This window comes from Gossypium raimondii, chromosome 9 (assembly GCF_025698545.1).
Source record: "Gossypium raimondii isolate GPD5lz chromosome 9, ASM2569854v1, whole genome shotgun sequence".
Classification (NCBI taxonomy): Eukaryota; Viridiplantae; Streptophyta; class Magnoliopsida; order Malvales; family Malvaceae; genus Gossypium; species Gossypium raimondii.
Window position 1 is genome coordinate 5,066,006 of NC_068573.1, and position 12,366 is coordinate 5,078,371.

Genomic DNA, 12,366 nt, shown 5'->3' on the forward strand with positions numbered 1-12,366 from the left:
CAAACATACTATACTTTTATAATAGTAATTAAATACACTCAAATCTAATAATTAATTCATATTGAAATTTTCAAAATCATATACTTTGTGGTCCAAGTTAAACTGATCTTTTTTTTAATTTCCAAACAATTGCAAAGAAAATTCATGAAATTAAGTTGTTTTCAAATAATTAATTCACATTGGAATTTTCAAATAAGATGTCACATTAATAATATTTCAATCATTAAAATATTATATAACACATTTTACCTTATACAAGAAATATGAAAAATGCTAAAACTTAATCCAGTTTAATCTGCTGAAGGAAATGACTCTAACACTGAGCTAATTCAATTAAGCCTCTGAAATTAGCTTATCTTCATAAAACTTAATCCAGTTTAATTATTCTAAATGTACAGGCCCATTTTGACCTAACCCATTTCAACCCACCTAAACACTAACCCAATACCCCAAAATCAGCAACCCAAAGCCCAATGACCTAACCCTAGCCCAAAAAGAGAAAAACAAATCAGAAAATAAAACCCTAGCCCCTAACCAAGTGGCGCCGCACCCTATTCCTAGCCACTGCCACCGCCGCATGTCACCGTTCACCTGCCACTGTCCCATCACCCACTTGCCGCCAACAATTACCTGCAACAAAGAAGCACACACGCAAGCAGCAACAATAGAGCAAAAAGATAGAAACGAAATATGTGTAAAAGGCTATATAAAAAGCCATTTCTTGAACGAAAAGGGGGCTCTCGGTTTATTGGTATTTTCTACGAGATTTTGGGGGTTCTCTGCTTCCGTTTTTGTAACAAAAAAAACAGATATCAATAAAAAATTTTAAGTTTCAAGATGATTTTCGTTTTGCATTTCTTTTCTTTTTTAAATCTTTTTGTTATTATTTATTTTCTAGGAAAACAGTTTACATTTAAAAATATATATATAAAGAGGAAAGTATAAAAAAAAATTTAACCTTTTTTCTGAATTTTTCGGGCGTGATGGCGACTCTCCTCGCCGGATTCTGGGCTATGGACTAGAGGGGGGAGAGGATTTTTTTAAGAGAAATTTTTTTCTTTGAAAGAGCTGAAAATGAAGTTAAATAAAAAAACTATGATTTATAAAGGCATATAAAACGGCGCCGTTTTAGGCCCTAGCTCCAGGCGCCAAAACGACGCCGTTTAGGAGCCGACCCGATCTGCCTGACCCGCTCCAGGCTAGGATCCGCGTGTTTTTGAGCGGAAGGGCTAATTTCGCTTTCAGCCCTTCCGCTTTTAAATGATCTTGCAATCAAGTTCTTTTGTTTTTTTAAATTTTTCCCTGTAATCTATTTTGCTTTACAATCTGGTCCACCCTAAGGCTGTGCGTTTTGGAGGGACGGGATTATTTCCCATTTGGTACCTCCTTGTTATTCGCACGTTCATTGTCGTCCTCCTCCTTTATTTTATTTGCGATTTGACCCCAAATGTTTTTTTTAATTCAATCTAGCCCTCTGTTTGTATTTAGGTTATTTTGTTATTATTATTATTATTATTATTATTATTATTATTATTATTATTATTATTATTATTATTATCCTTAGTATTATTATTAATACTATTATGACTATCATTATATTTACACTTATATTTATTTTATGAATCTTAGATATATGTGATATATTATTTTCATGTAATTGCTTACATATGTATATATATACTTATATATATATTTTATCTATGCATACATAAATACTCATTTTATATATATTTATATATATGTATATTTATATATTTTCTCACGAATATGTATATACTTACTTCCATATATATATATATATATATATATATATATATATATATATTTATATTTATATAATATTTTTAAAACAAGTGCATATGTTTTATTTTATAATTTCAAAGTATATATATATATATATATATTCAAGTGAATACATTTACATAATATATATATATACGTACATATTTTTAGTTTTTATAAATATATATATATTCACATACTTACATATTTTTATATATGTACATACATATATCGTTTTACATTTTATAATTCTATTCATTTTCTTTATTTATTTATTCATTTACACTCTTATTATTATTTTGAATGAATGATTTAATTTTATTCGTTTTATATTTTACTTGTTTGGATGTTATAGGTTTGATTTTATTTTATATTGTTGCTATAATACTTTTATGCATTATGATTTTACCATGCATAACAATAATGTAATTTGCTTTCGCATTTTTTGTTACGATTTTCGTGTTTTATTATACTCGATTTAACAAAATTTGTTTTGAATAAATAATATTTCGTGTTTAGATTCGAGAGGATCATACCCTAACTTACTGGGTTTCGATTTTCACGATAAATCTAAATGCACGAATCTTTTAAACTCAAATTTTAAATGATCTCGGGATTAAAAAACCGCGTCCTAACTTACTGGTCGTGATCTCATTTTTAAATCCGAGATGGCTAAAATATCTTTTAAAGAAGCATTTTTCATTCACGTATCGGGAATTTGAGACATTGTATTCTAACTTACTGGATATGATTATCTTTCTCGATTAATGTGAAATATACTTCTTTTCCCAAAAATTTTCATTTTAATACAAGGATCGTATTTTTAATTTTTTCAAGTTCTCAATTTTCGACATCAAGACATTAGATAATCAACTAGGTACCAATTTTGGGCTTATCGAGGGTGCTAATCCTTCCTCGTGCGTATCCGACTCTCGAACCCGTTTTTCTGAATGTCGTGAACCAAACTTGTTGTTTTAATAAAATCAAATCATTTATTAAAAACAATCACTTTTCGAGGTGATCCGATCACACCTCATCAAAAAGGATCGGTGGCGACTTCCATTTTCGTTTTCATTTTCCAAAACCAAGTCGACCCCGTTTTTCATCCAAAAAAATGGTGTCAACAGCTTGGCGACTCCACTGGGGAACCAAAATAAGAGAGTCAAGCCACGAGTTGATTATTTTTTGTCTTTTTGTCAAAATTTGAAAATTTGATTTAAATATACGATCCTCTCATTGCATTTCATTTGTTTTGAATTATAGTTTTCATCATGTTTTATATTTTAAATTTTTTTATGCATTTCTGCATTGCATTGCATGACCGTTGGTCACACCTTCTTAAGTGGGAGTGAGAAGCTAGTCCTTCGTGAGGTTTTCACCTCCGTGCAGGATAGTGGATCACTTTCGGGATACATTCGTACCTATGTCTTCGTGAGATTTTCATCTCAGTGCAGCCATAGGGAAATGTATTCCCCTGAACCGAACTCGGTCCGTTTGAGCCTATAATGGGTGAGGATCGAGGAATCTGCTGGTTCAGGTACCCTTACTTTAGAACCAAACCTCATGTAGTGAACCTTAGAAGCCCACCCTAGATAGAACCACTTCAAACCCCTAATATTCACCCGAATAGGTATTATATTTATTCCTGCTTGCTTTTGTTTTATACTAACCTGTTGTCTTTTTTGTTATGATTGCATTGCATTTTCATCATAAAAAGAGATGTTGGTTCACGTTCGGTTGTTAAATAGAGAGCTTGTCATAAGGAAATGAGTTTCTTGATAAAGTGGGTAATAATACGGTTGTCCGAATAGGTTCCGAGAAAACACAACAAAAGAAGGATAATAGTTAAATAGAGGACTACACGACTATTGCTCCGTTGCCTGAGGATTCAAGATGACAAAGATTATTCGAGAGCCGCTAAACTTTCTTAAAGAGAAGCCATGAGCATCACAAGGACAAGCGAGCAACGAGTCGAGGCCCGGATCAAGCAAAAGGGAGATAGAAGAGACATTCCTTTCGAAGAGTTCGTGAGATTTATCTTAACGCTCGAATGAAGAAAAGGATCGTTGACTTGGAATATAAGGGCAAAATCGTATATATATATATATCTGCTTTATGAAAAGATATTTGTTTTCTAGTAAATTTCTTCTAATAGAATTGAATAAAAAATCAACGTCTCTTTTTTGCATTCATTTCATGCATTTGCATTACATTGCATCATATGCATTAGATTTTCACGAAGTGACCCTAATTAAATTAAATTATTTCAGTTAATCTGGAAAACCAACACCCTTACGAAACTCGAACGAAATTGAAGAGCATGGATCAAAGATTAGAAAAACTTGAACAGCTCCAAAGAGATATGCAAGATCAGATGCAAGAGCGTCTGGAAAAGATTCAGCGAGATATGGCAGAAAAGATGCGGAAATCTCAGAATGACATGATGGCAACGTTAACACAATTGTTGAAAGGAGGAAATGACAAGGGAAAAGACCCTGTAGTTAATGATGAAGAGGGAAATAATGATGAACCCCTTTACCCTCTAGGCTTTACTCCTCTGTACGCGCATACTCAAGTTGAGCAGTACCCACAAAAATCCTCTGTTACGATCAGACCCCAGTAGTTTCAGATGGGTCCTTCAATGCCAATGAACTTTCAAATCGGAGTAGGTAATAATCCCGGAGAGAATCCTACCAATCTCATGGTTCCTGATCTCGATGATGTGGCAGAGGTGGAGAAAGCGAAAATGGATCTGTCGAAGCAATTAGAGGACCGGTGTAAATCGCTAGAAGAAAAGTTTAAAGCCATGGAAAGTGCTGATTACCATCGAGGAATGGATGCTAAAGATTTGAGCTTGGTACTCGATTTGGTTCTCCCTCCCAAATTTAAGATGCCGGAGTTTGAGAAATATGACGGTACAAGTTGTCCTGAAGCTCATATTACTATGTTTTGCCGAAGGATGACCGGGAACATCAACAATGATCAACTGTTGATTCACTTCTTTCAGGACAGTTTGATCGGGTCAGCGTCTAGATGGTACAATCAATTGAGTCGAACTGAAATCCACTCCTGGAAAGATTTGGCGCAGGCCTTTGTAAAGCAGTACAGACATGTGATGGATATAGCACCCGATCGAATTGTATTGCAAAACATGGAAAAGATGACTAATGAGAGTTTCCGACAGTATGCTCGGAGATAGAGGGAGGTGGCAGCGCAAGTTCAACCACCACTTTTAGAGAAGGAGATAGGCATGCTTTTTATCAATACCTTAAAAGCTCCATTTCTCAATCACATGTTGGGCAGTGCCACTAAAAGCTTTTCAGACATAGTGATGTCTGGAGAAATGATAGAGAACGCCATAAGGTGCAGCAAGATAGAAGCGGGAGAAAGCGCCTAGAGGTCGGCTCCAAGGAAGAAAGAGCACGAGATAAACAATGCAACCGTGTTTAATAAGGGATATTCTAAACCAACCATGGTGGGACAAGCAAGAGCAATAACTACTAACCGTCAAGGTTCTTTAAGGCAAGAATCCAATCCAAGGTCAAATGAAGAAAAACCCCAATTTACACCAATCCCAATGACATATAGAGAGCTGTACCAAAACTTATATGACGCACATATGGTATCTCCCTCTTATCCAAAACCCATGCAACCTCCATATCCTAAATGGTACAACGCGAATGCCCAATGCGAGTATCATGCGGGAATTACGGAGCACTCGATTGAAAATTGTACTACGTTCAAGAAGTTAATTGAGAGATTTATTAAGATGGGGATCATAAAATTTGGCGATCCGTCAGGAACAAACGTAGTAGGGGATCCGCTACCCAATCATGATTGATAGTGGAGTGACTGCAATGAATGAAGAGATGTTGGGAAACGTTCACATCAGTGCCGAATACGAAGAAGCAACCGGAGAAGAGATCTTATTAGATGTTCGCCCTTATAAACTTGGGAGTGTTCTAAATAATCGGACTGTAGAAGAAATCTTTGTAGCCTACCTAGAGTAATATTCAGAACACACTGTTGCTTTCAGCCTAGAGGCAACAAGAACTCTTTTGTGAAATAGGCTCATGTCTGAACATCATTATTTCAATAAAATGCATCTTTTCGATCTTTTTTTAGCCAATATTCTTTTATTCTTTACGAATAAGTATCTTTGATTCTTTCATTCTTTTCAATTTTCTTCCAAATTTTATTCTTTTAGATTTTTTTTCCAAATCAATCTTGCATTCATAATCATATTGTACATAACTTTATATATTCTTTGTATATTCTTTTGTACCTACAATAGGTCACTGGATATCAACGACATGAATGACACTGCTACAGACTTAGAATCTCCTTTTGAGCGAGACATGTGTTTAGAGGGATCTTACGACTTTGAAAATGACATAGATCGTAGCTTATCTCCAAACTTTTTGAGGATGGTAGAACAAGAGGATAAACAGATCCTACCTCTCAAGGAATCATTAGAAATTGTGAGCTTGATGAAGACTAGAATTGACCTGACCACAGAGACGAAGCAAGACCTTGTTGAGTTACCTCTAGAGTTCAAAGATGTCTTTGTATGATCATACCAGGGTATGCCTCGATTCTTATAATAAAACCTGCACAACAGCACGAAGTCAGAAATTTATAGTGTGAACTATGCAATTCTTTGCCGGGGCAATGCCTCTCTCGTTGAGTCAGCATAGCTTTGCCCATTTGAAGTCGAGTTTCCATCCTTTCAAGATGTTATTGGATTAAAGAGGAAGATCCAAAGTTTTTTGTCGTAGTTGCGTCCCCAAAAGGGCTCTATGAAAGAAATCTGGTACCAAAAAAGATTTTTCACATACAAGATGAAAGTGGAAGATCTTATGTGAAAGACTTTAGAATAACATTAATTCTGGTCGAAAAGCATGACCAGGACTTGCCTGATTGCATGAGGTCAGACTAAAAAAAAAAAAACAAAAACAAAAACAAAAACAAAAAAAATAAAAAAAATCAATCATAGAAAAAAAAAGAAGAAAAAGAAAAAGGAGAGGTTAAGGCGAAAACCCGCAAAGGGCGCTTTGACCAAAGGTGGATCTGAGTTGAAAACCCTAAAAAGGGCGACTCAAATTTTGAGCAAAATGGGGCATGGACATCACCATTATCGAAGACTTCTAATGGGCATTGCTTCATTTTTTTGAGAGGCTACTTCATGGATCAAGATCATCCTATACCGATACAGAATTTCAGAGAGGATGGTATTGGAAAATACATTGAACTTAAATGATAGCACGATAACTGAGGTCTGAAATCAATTCAGAAGCAGACACCACATTTTGTCACCGAATTACCTAGAGGTGAACAAAGACTGGCATGAGAAATTACCATTTGCCCTCATTGTTTGTCGAACATCTGTATTGGGGCAACACCTCTCTTTTTGGTTTACAGGATTGAGGTAGTTTTACCTATTAAAATCCCCTCATTGCTTGTTGGAGGGATCCAATCGCGATATGATCAGTTGGCCCTAAGAAAAGGGTTAAAAGCTATTCATTAGGATCAGATGTACCATAAATAAATAATATGAGCCCATAATAAACAGGCTCGTCTCAGAGAATTCCACGAGAGGGCTGAATGTTGAAAAAGATTCTTCCTTAACGAAAGGATTCTAAAGGGAAATGAATGCCAAACCGGGGATGTCCCTATGTTGTAAAGAAGACCTTTTTTAGAGGAGCACTGATCCTGAGTGAGATTGCTAATCCTATAAACTCGGATCCAGTTAAGAAACACTTCGGAAGGACCAAGGTGAAAACCTGCAAATGGCACTTCGAGTCAAAAAAAAAAGAGATGAAAAAAATGAAAAAATGAAAAATGAAAAAAATGAAAAAGTAAAAATGGAGAGGCTAAAGGGAAAACCCGCAAAGGGCACCTTAGGCCAAAGGGGATTTGAGTTGAAAACCCGAAGGGCAGCTCAAATATTGATCAGAATGGGGCATGAAGTGATCAGATTGGGGCATGTAGTGATCTTACTATACCTGAAAGGGTAAGGCGACATCTTGGGGCATCGACAGAGTCCTGTAGATATCTGGGGCACCTAACCTTCATACTATTTATATATTGAATTTGTTATTGTTCTTGGAATACTTCATTCTTTTTCAAGATACGTGTTCCAATCAATTACTCTTTTATTCTTGCTACCCTTGATAATTCATTCGAACTTGCTCTCAAACCAATTCTATTTCATCCATCGTTATATTCTTTTTTGCAAGTATGTTGCATTGGAATGATGATACTTTCACAATAAAAGTTTTGCATATTACTCTAGAAGTTTCTAAATAATATAGGAACCTGAAACAGGACTATTGTTTAGAAAACACCAAGTTTAAAATGTGAAATATCTAAGAAGGAAGAGTCTAAGTTAAAGACTATCTTTTCAGATTTTGTTGTCCAAACATTGATTGAACAAAATGACAAGATGTCGTGTTGGTGAAAAAGCTTCAATAAACAAACAAGCAAGGATCACCGAGTGGTAAGAAGGTTTTCTCGTAGAAGAAAATTTTGCAATTGTGCATAAGCATTTGGTATGACACCTTGGGAATGAGGTAAAGGACCAAAGAGCTTCACATTCTGTATCCTTGAATTGCGATAGGAGAAGATTGAGAAAAGCCATATCTTTCTACCCTTGAGTTACAGTGGGAGATTGATGGTACAAATTTTATGTCCTAGTGGATTGAACTTTGATGTGTTTCTTTGGATATGCCAGCTGAGCAAGAAGGCGTTGTAGCACGCCAGTGATAAAAACTTAATAAGCTTTTGCGTGATGATAACCTAAGCATTAAGGAATCATTTTCATGACATTTTGCATTCATACACATCTAGTTAGGAGCATTTGATTCGTTCTGATCATGTCATCCTAATCACTAGGCACAATTAGGTTCATAAAATAGAACATACAGGTCATGTTCCCCAGAGAACAGATCAATGAAGATAGCAGACTTATCTTCCTGTATTTGGCAGCGGAAGAGATCGAAGATAGCAGATCTTGTCTTCCTGTATTTGGCAGTGGAGGAGATCGAGGATAGCAGATCTTGTCTTCCTGTATTTGGCAGCGGAGGGGATCGAAGATAGCAGATCTTGTCTTCCTGTATTTGGCGCGGAGGAGATCGAAGATAGCAGATCTTATCTTCCTGTATTTGGCAGCGGAGGAGATCGAAGATAGCAGATCTTGTCTTCCTGTAATTGTCAGTGGAGGGATCGAAGATAGCAGATCTTGTCTTCCTGTATTTGGCAGCGGAGGAGATCGAGGATAGCAGATCTTGTCTTCCTGTATTTGGCAGCGGAGGAGATCGAGGATAGCAGATCTTGTCTTCCTATATTTGGCAGCGGATAGCAGATCTTGTCTTACTGTATTTGGCAGCGGAGGAGATCGAAGATAGCAGATCTTGTCTTCCTGTATTTGGCAGCGGAGGAGATTAAAGATATCAGATCTTATCTTTCTGTATTTGGCAGCGGAAGAGATCGAAGATGGTGAATCTTATCTTCCCAATACAGTGGAGATGCAGATTTAAGCCATTAGTCCTATCACCCTAAGCAGTAGTGGAGTAGGTTGAAGATTGTAGATTCTGTCACCCTAAGCAATAGTGGAGCAGATCGAATATGGTGAATCTTATCTTCCCAATACAGTGGAGAAACAGATTTAAGCCATTAGTCCTATCACCCTAAGCAGTAGTGGAGTAGGTTGAAGATTGCAGGTTCTGTCACCCTAAGCAGTAGTGGAGTAGGTCAAAGATTGTAGATTCTGTCCCCCTAGGCATTAGTGGAGCAGATCAACAATAACGAATCTTACTGCGAATCTCATCCCCCTGAAGTTGCAACAGAGTGGATTGAAGTTACAAGTCGTATCTTTCTGAAGTGCAGTGGAGTGAATCGACGCAACAAGACACAGTGGATTGAAATAAAGCTACTTGAAGAGAAGCGTCAAGAGAAGTCAAGAATCGGCGAGGCCGGGCAAAATGAGCCTTTCTTAGTCTTTGCTATGTTATCGTTACACGACAACGAGCAAAGAGGGGCAGCTGTACAAGCCCATTTTGACCTAACCCATTTCAACCCACCTAAACACTAACCCAATACCCCAAAATCAGCAACCCAAAGCCCAATGACCTAACCCTAGCCCAAAAAGAGAAAAACAAATCAGAAAATAAAACCCTAACCCCTAACCAAGTGGCGCCGCACCCTATTCCTAGCCACTGCCACCGCCGCATGTCACCGTTCACCTGCCACTGTCCCATCACCCACTTGCCGCCAACAATTACATGCAACAAAGAAGCACACACGCAAGCAGCAACAATAGAGCAAAAAGATAGAAACGAAATATGTGTAAAAGGCTATATAAAAAGCCATTTCTTGAACGAAAAGGGGGCTCTCGGTTTATCGATATTTTCTACGAGATTTTAGGGGTTCTCTTCTTCTGTTTTTGTAACAAAAAAATAGATATCAATAAAAAATTTTAAGTTTCAAGGTGATTTTCGTTTTGCATTTCTTTTCTTTTTTTAAATCTTTTTGTTGTTATTTATTTTCTAGGAAAACAGTTTACATTTAAAAAAATATATATAAAGAGGAAAGTATAAAAAAAATTTTAACCTTTTTTCTGAATTTTCCGGCCACCGTTCACGCCGTCGACGGCGACTCTCCTCGCCGGATTCTGGGCTATGGACTGGAGGGGGAGAGGATTTTTTTTAAGAGAAATTTTTTTCTTTGAAAGAGCTGAAAATGAAGTTAAATAAAAAAACTATGATTTATAAAGGCATATAAAACGGTGCCGTTTTAGGCCCTAGCTCCAGGCGCCAAAACGACGCCGTTTAGGAGCTGACCCGATCTGCCTGACCCGCTCCAGGCTAGGATCCGCGTGTTTTTGAGCGGAAGGGCTAATTTCACTTTCAGCCCTTCCGCTTTTAAATGATCTTACAATCAAGTTCTTTTGTTTTTTTAAATTTTTCCCTGTAATCTATTTTGCTTTACAATCTGGTCCACCCTGAGGCTGTGCGTTTTGGAGGGACGGGATTATTTCCCATTTGGTCCCTCCTTGTTATTCGCACGTTCATTGTCGTCCTCCTCCTTTATTTTATTTGCAATTTGAACCCAAATGTTATTTTTTTAATTCAATCTAGCCCTCTGTTTGTATTTAGGTTATTTTGTTATTATTATTATTATTATTATTATTATTATTATTATTATTATTATTATTATCCTTAGTATTATTATTAATACTATTATGACTATCATTATATTTACACTTATATTTATTTTATGAATCTTAGATATATGTGATATATTATTTTCATGTAATTGCTTACATATGTATATATATACTTATATATATTTTTATCTATGCATACATAAATACTCATTTTATATATATTTATATATATGTATATTTATATATTTTCTCACGAATATGTATATACTTACTTCCATATATATATATATATATATATATATATATATATATATATATATATATTTATATAATATTTTTAAAACAAGTGCATATGTTTTATTTTATAATTTCAAAGTATATATATATATATATATATATATATATATTCAAGTGAATACATTTACATAATATATTTATACGTACATATTTTTTAGTTTTATAAATATATATATATACACATACTTACATATTTTTATATATGTACATACATATATCTTTTTACATTTTATAATTCTATTCATTTTCTTTATTTATTTATTCATTTACACTCTTATTATTATTTTGAATGAATGATTTAATTTTATTCGTTTTTATATTTTACTTGTTTGGATGTTATAGGTTTGATTTTATTTTATATTGTTGCTATAATACTTTTGCGTGCATTATGATTTTACCATGCATAACAATAATGTAATTTGCTTTCGCATTTTTTGTTACGATTTTCGTGTTTTATTATACTCGATTTAACAAAAAAATTTTTGAATAAATAATATTTCGTGTTTAGATTCGAGAGGATCGTACCCTAACTTACTGGGTTTCGATTTTCACGATAAATCTAAATGCACGAATCTTTTAAACTCAAATTTTAAATGATCTCGTGATTAAAAACCGCATCCTAACTTACTGGTCATGATCTCATTTTTAAATCCGAGATGGCTAAAATATCTTTTAAAGAAGCATTTTTCATTCACGTATCGGGAATTTGAGACATTGTATTCTAACTTACTGGATATGATTATCTTTCTCGATTAACGTAAAATATACTTCTTTTCCCAAAAATTTTCATTTTAATACAAGGATCGTATTTTTAATTTTTTTCAAGTTCTCAATTTTCGACATCAAGACATTAGATAATCAACTAGGTACCAATTTTGGGCGTATCGAGGGTGCTAATCCGTCCTCGTGCGTAACCGACTCCCGAACCCGTTTTTCTGAACGTGGACCAAACTTGTTGTTTTAATAAAATCAAATCATTTATTAAAAACAACCACTTTTTGAGGTGATCCGATCACACCTCATCAAAAAGGATCGGTGGCGACTCCCATTTTCGTTTTCATTTTCCAAAACCCAAGTCAACCCCGTTTTTCATCCAAAAAAATGGTGTCAACACTAAAGTT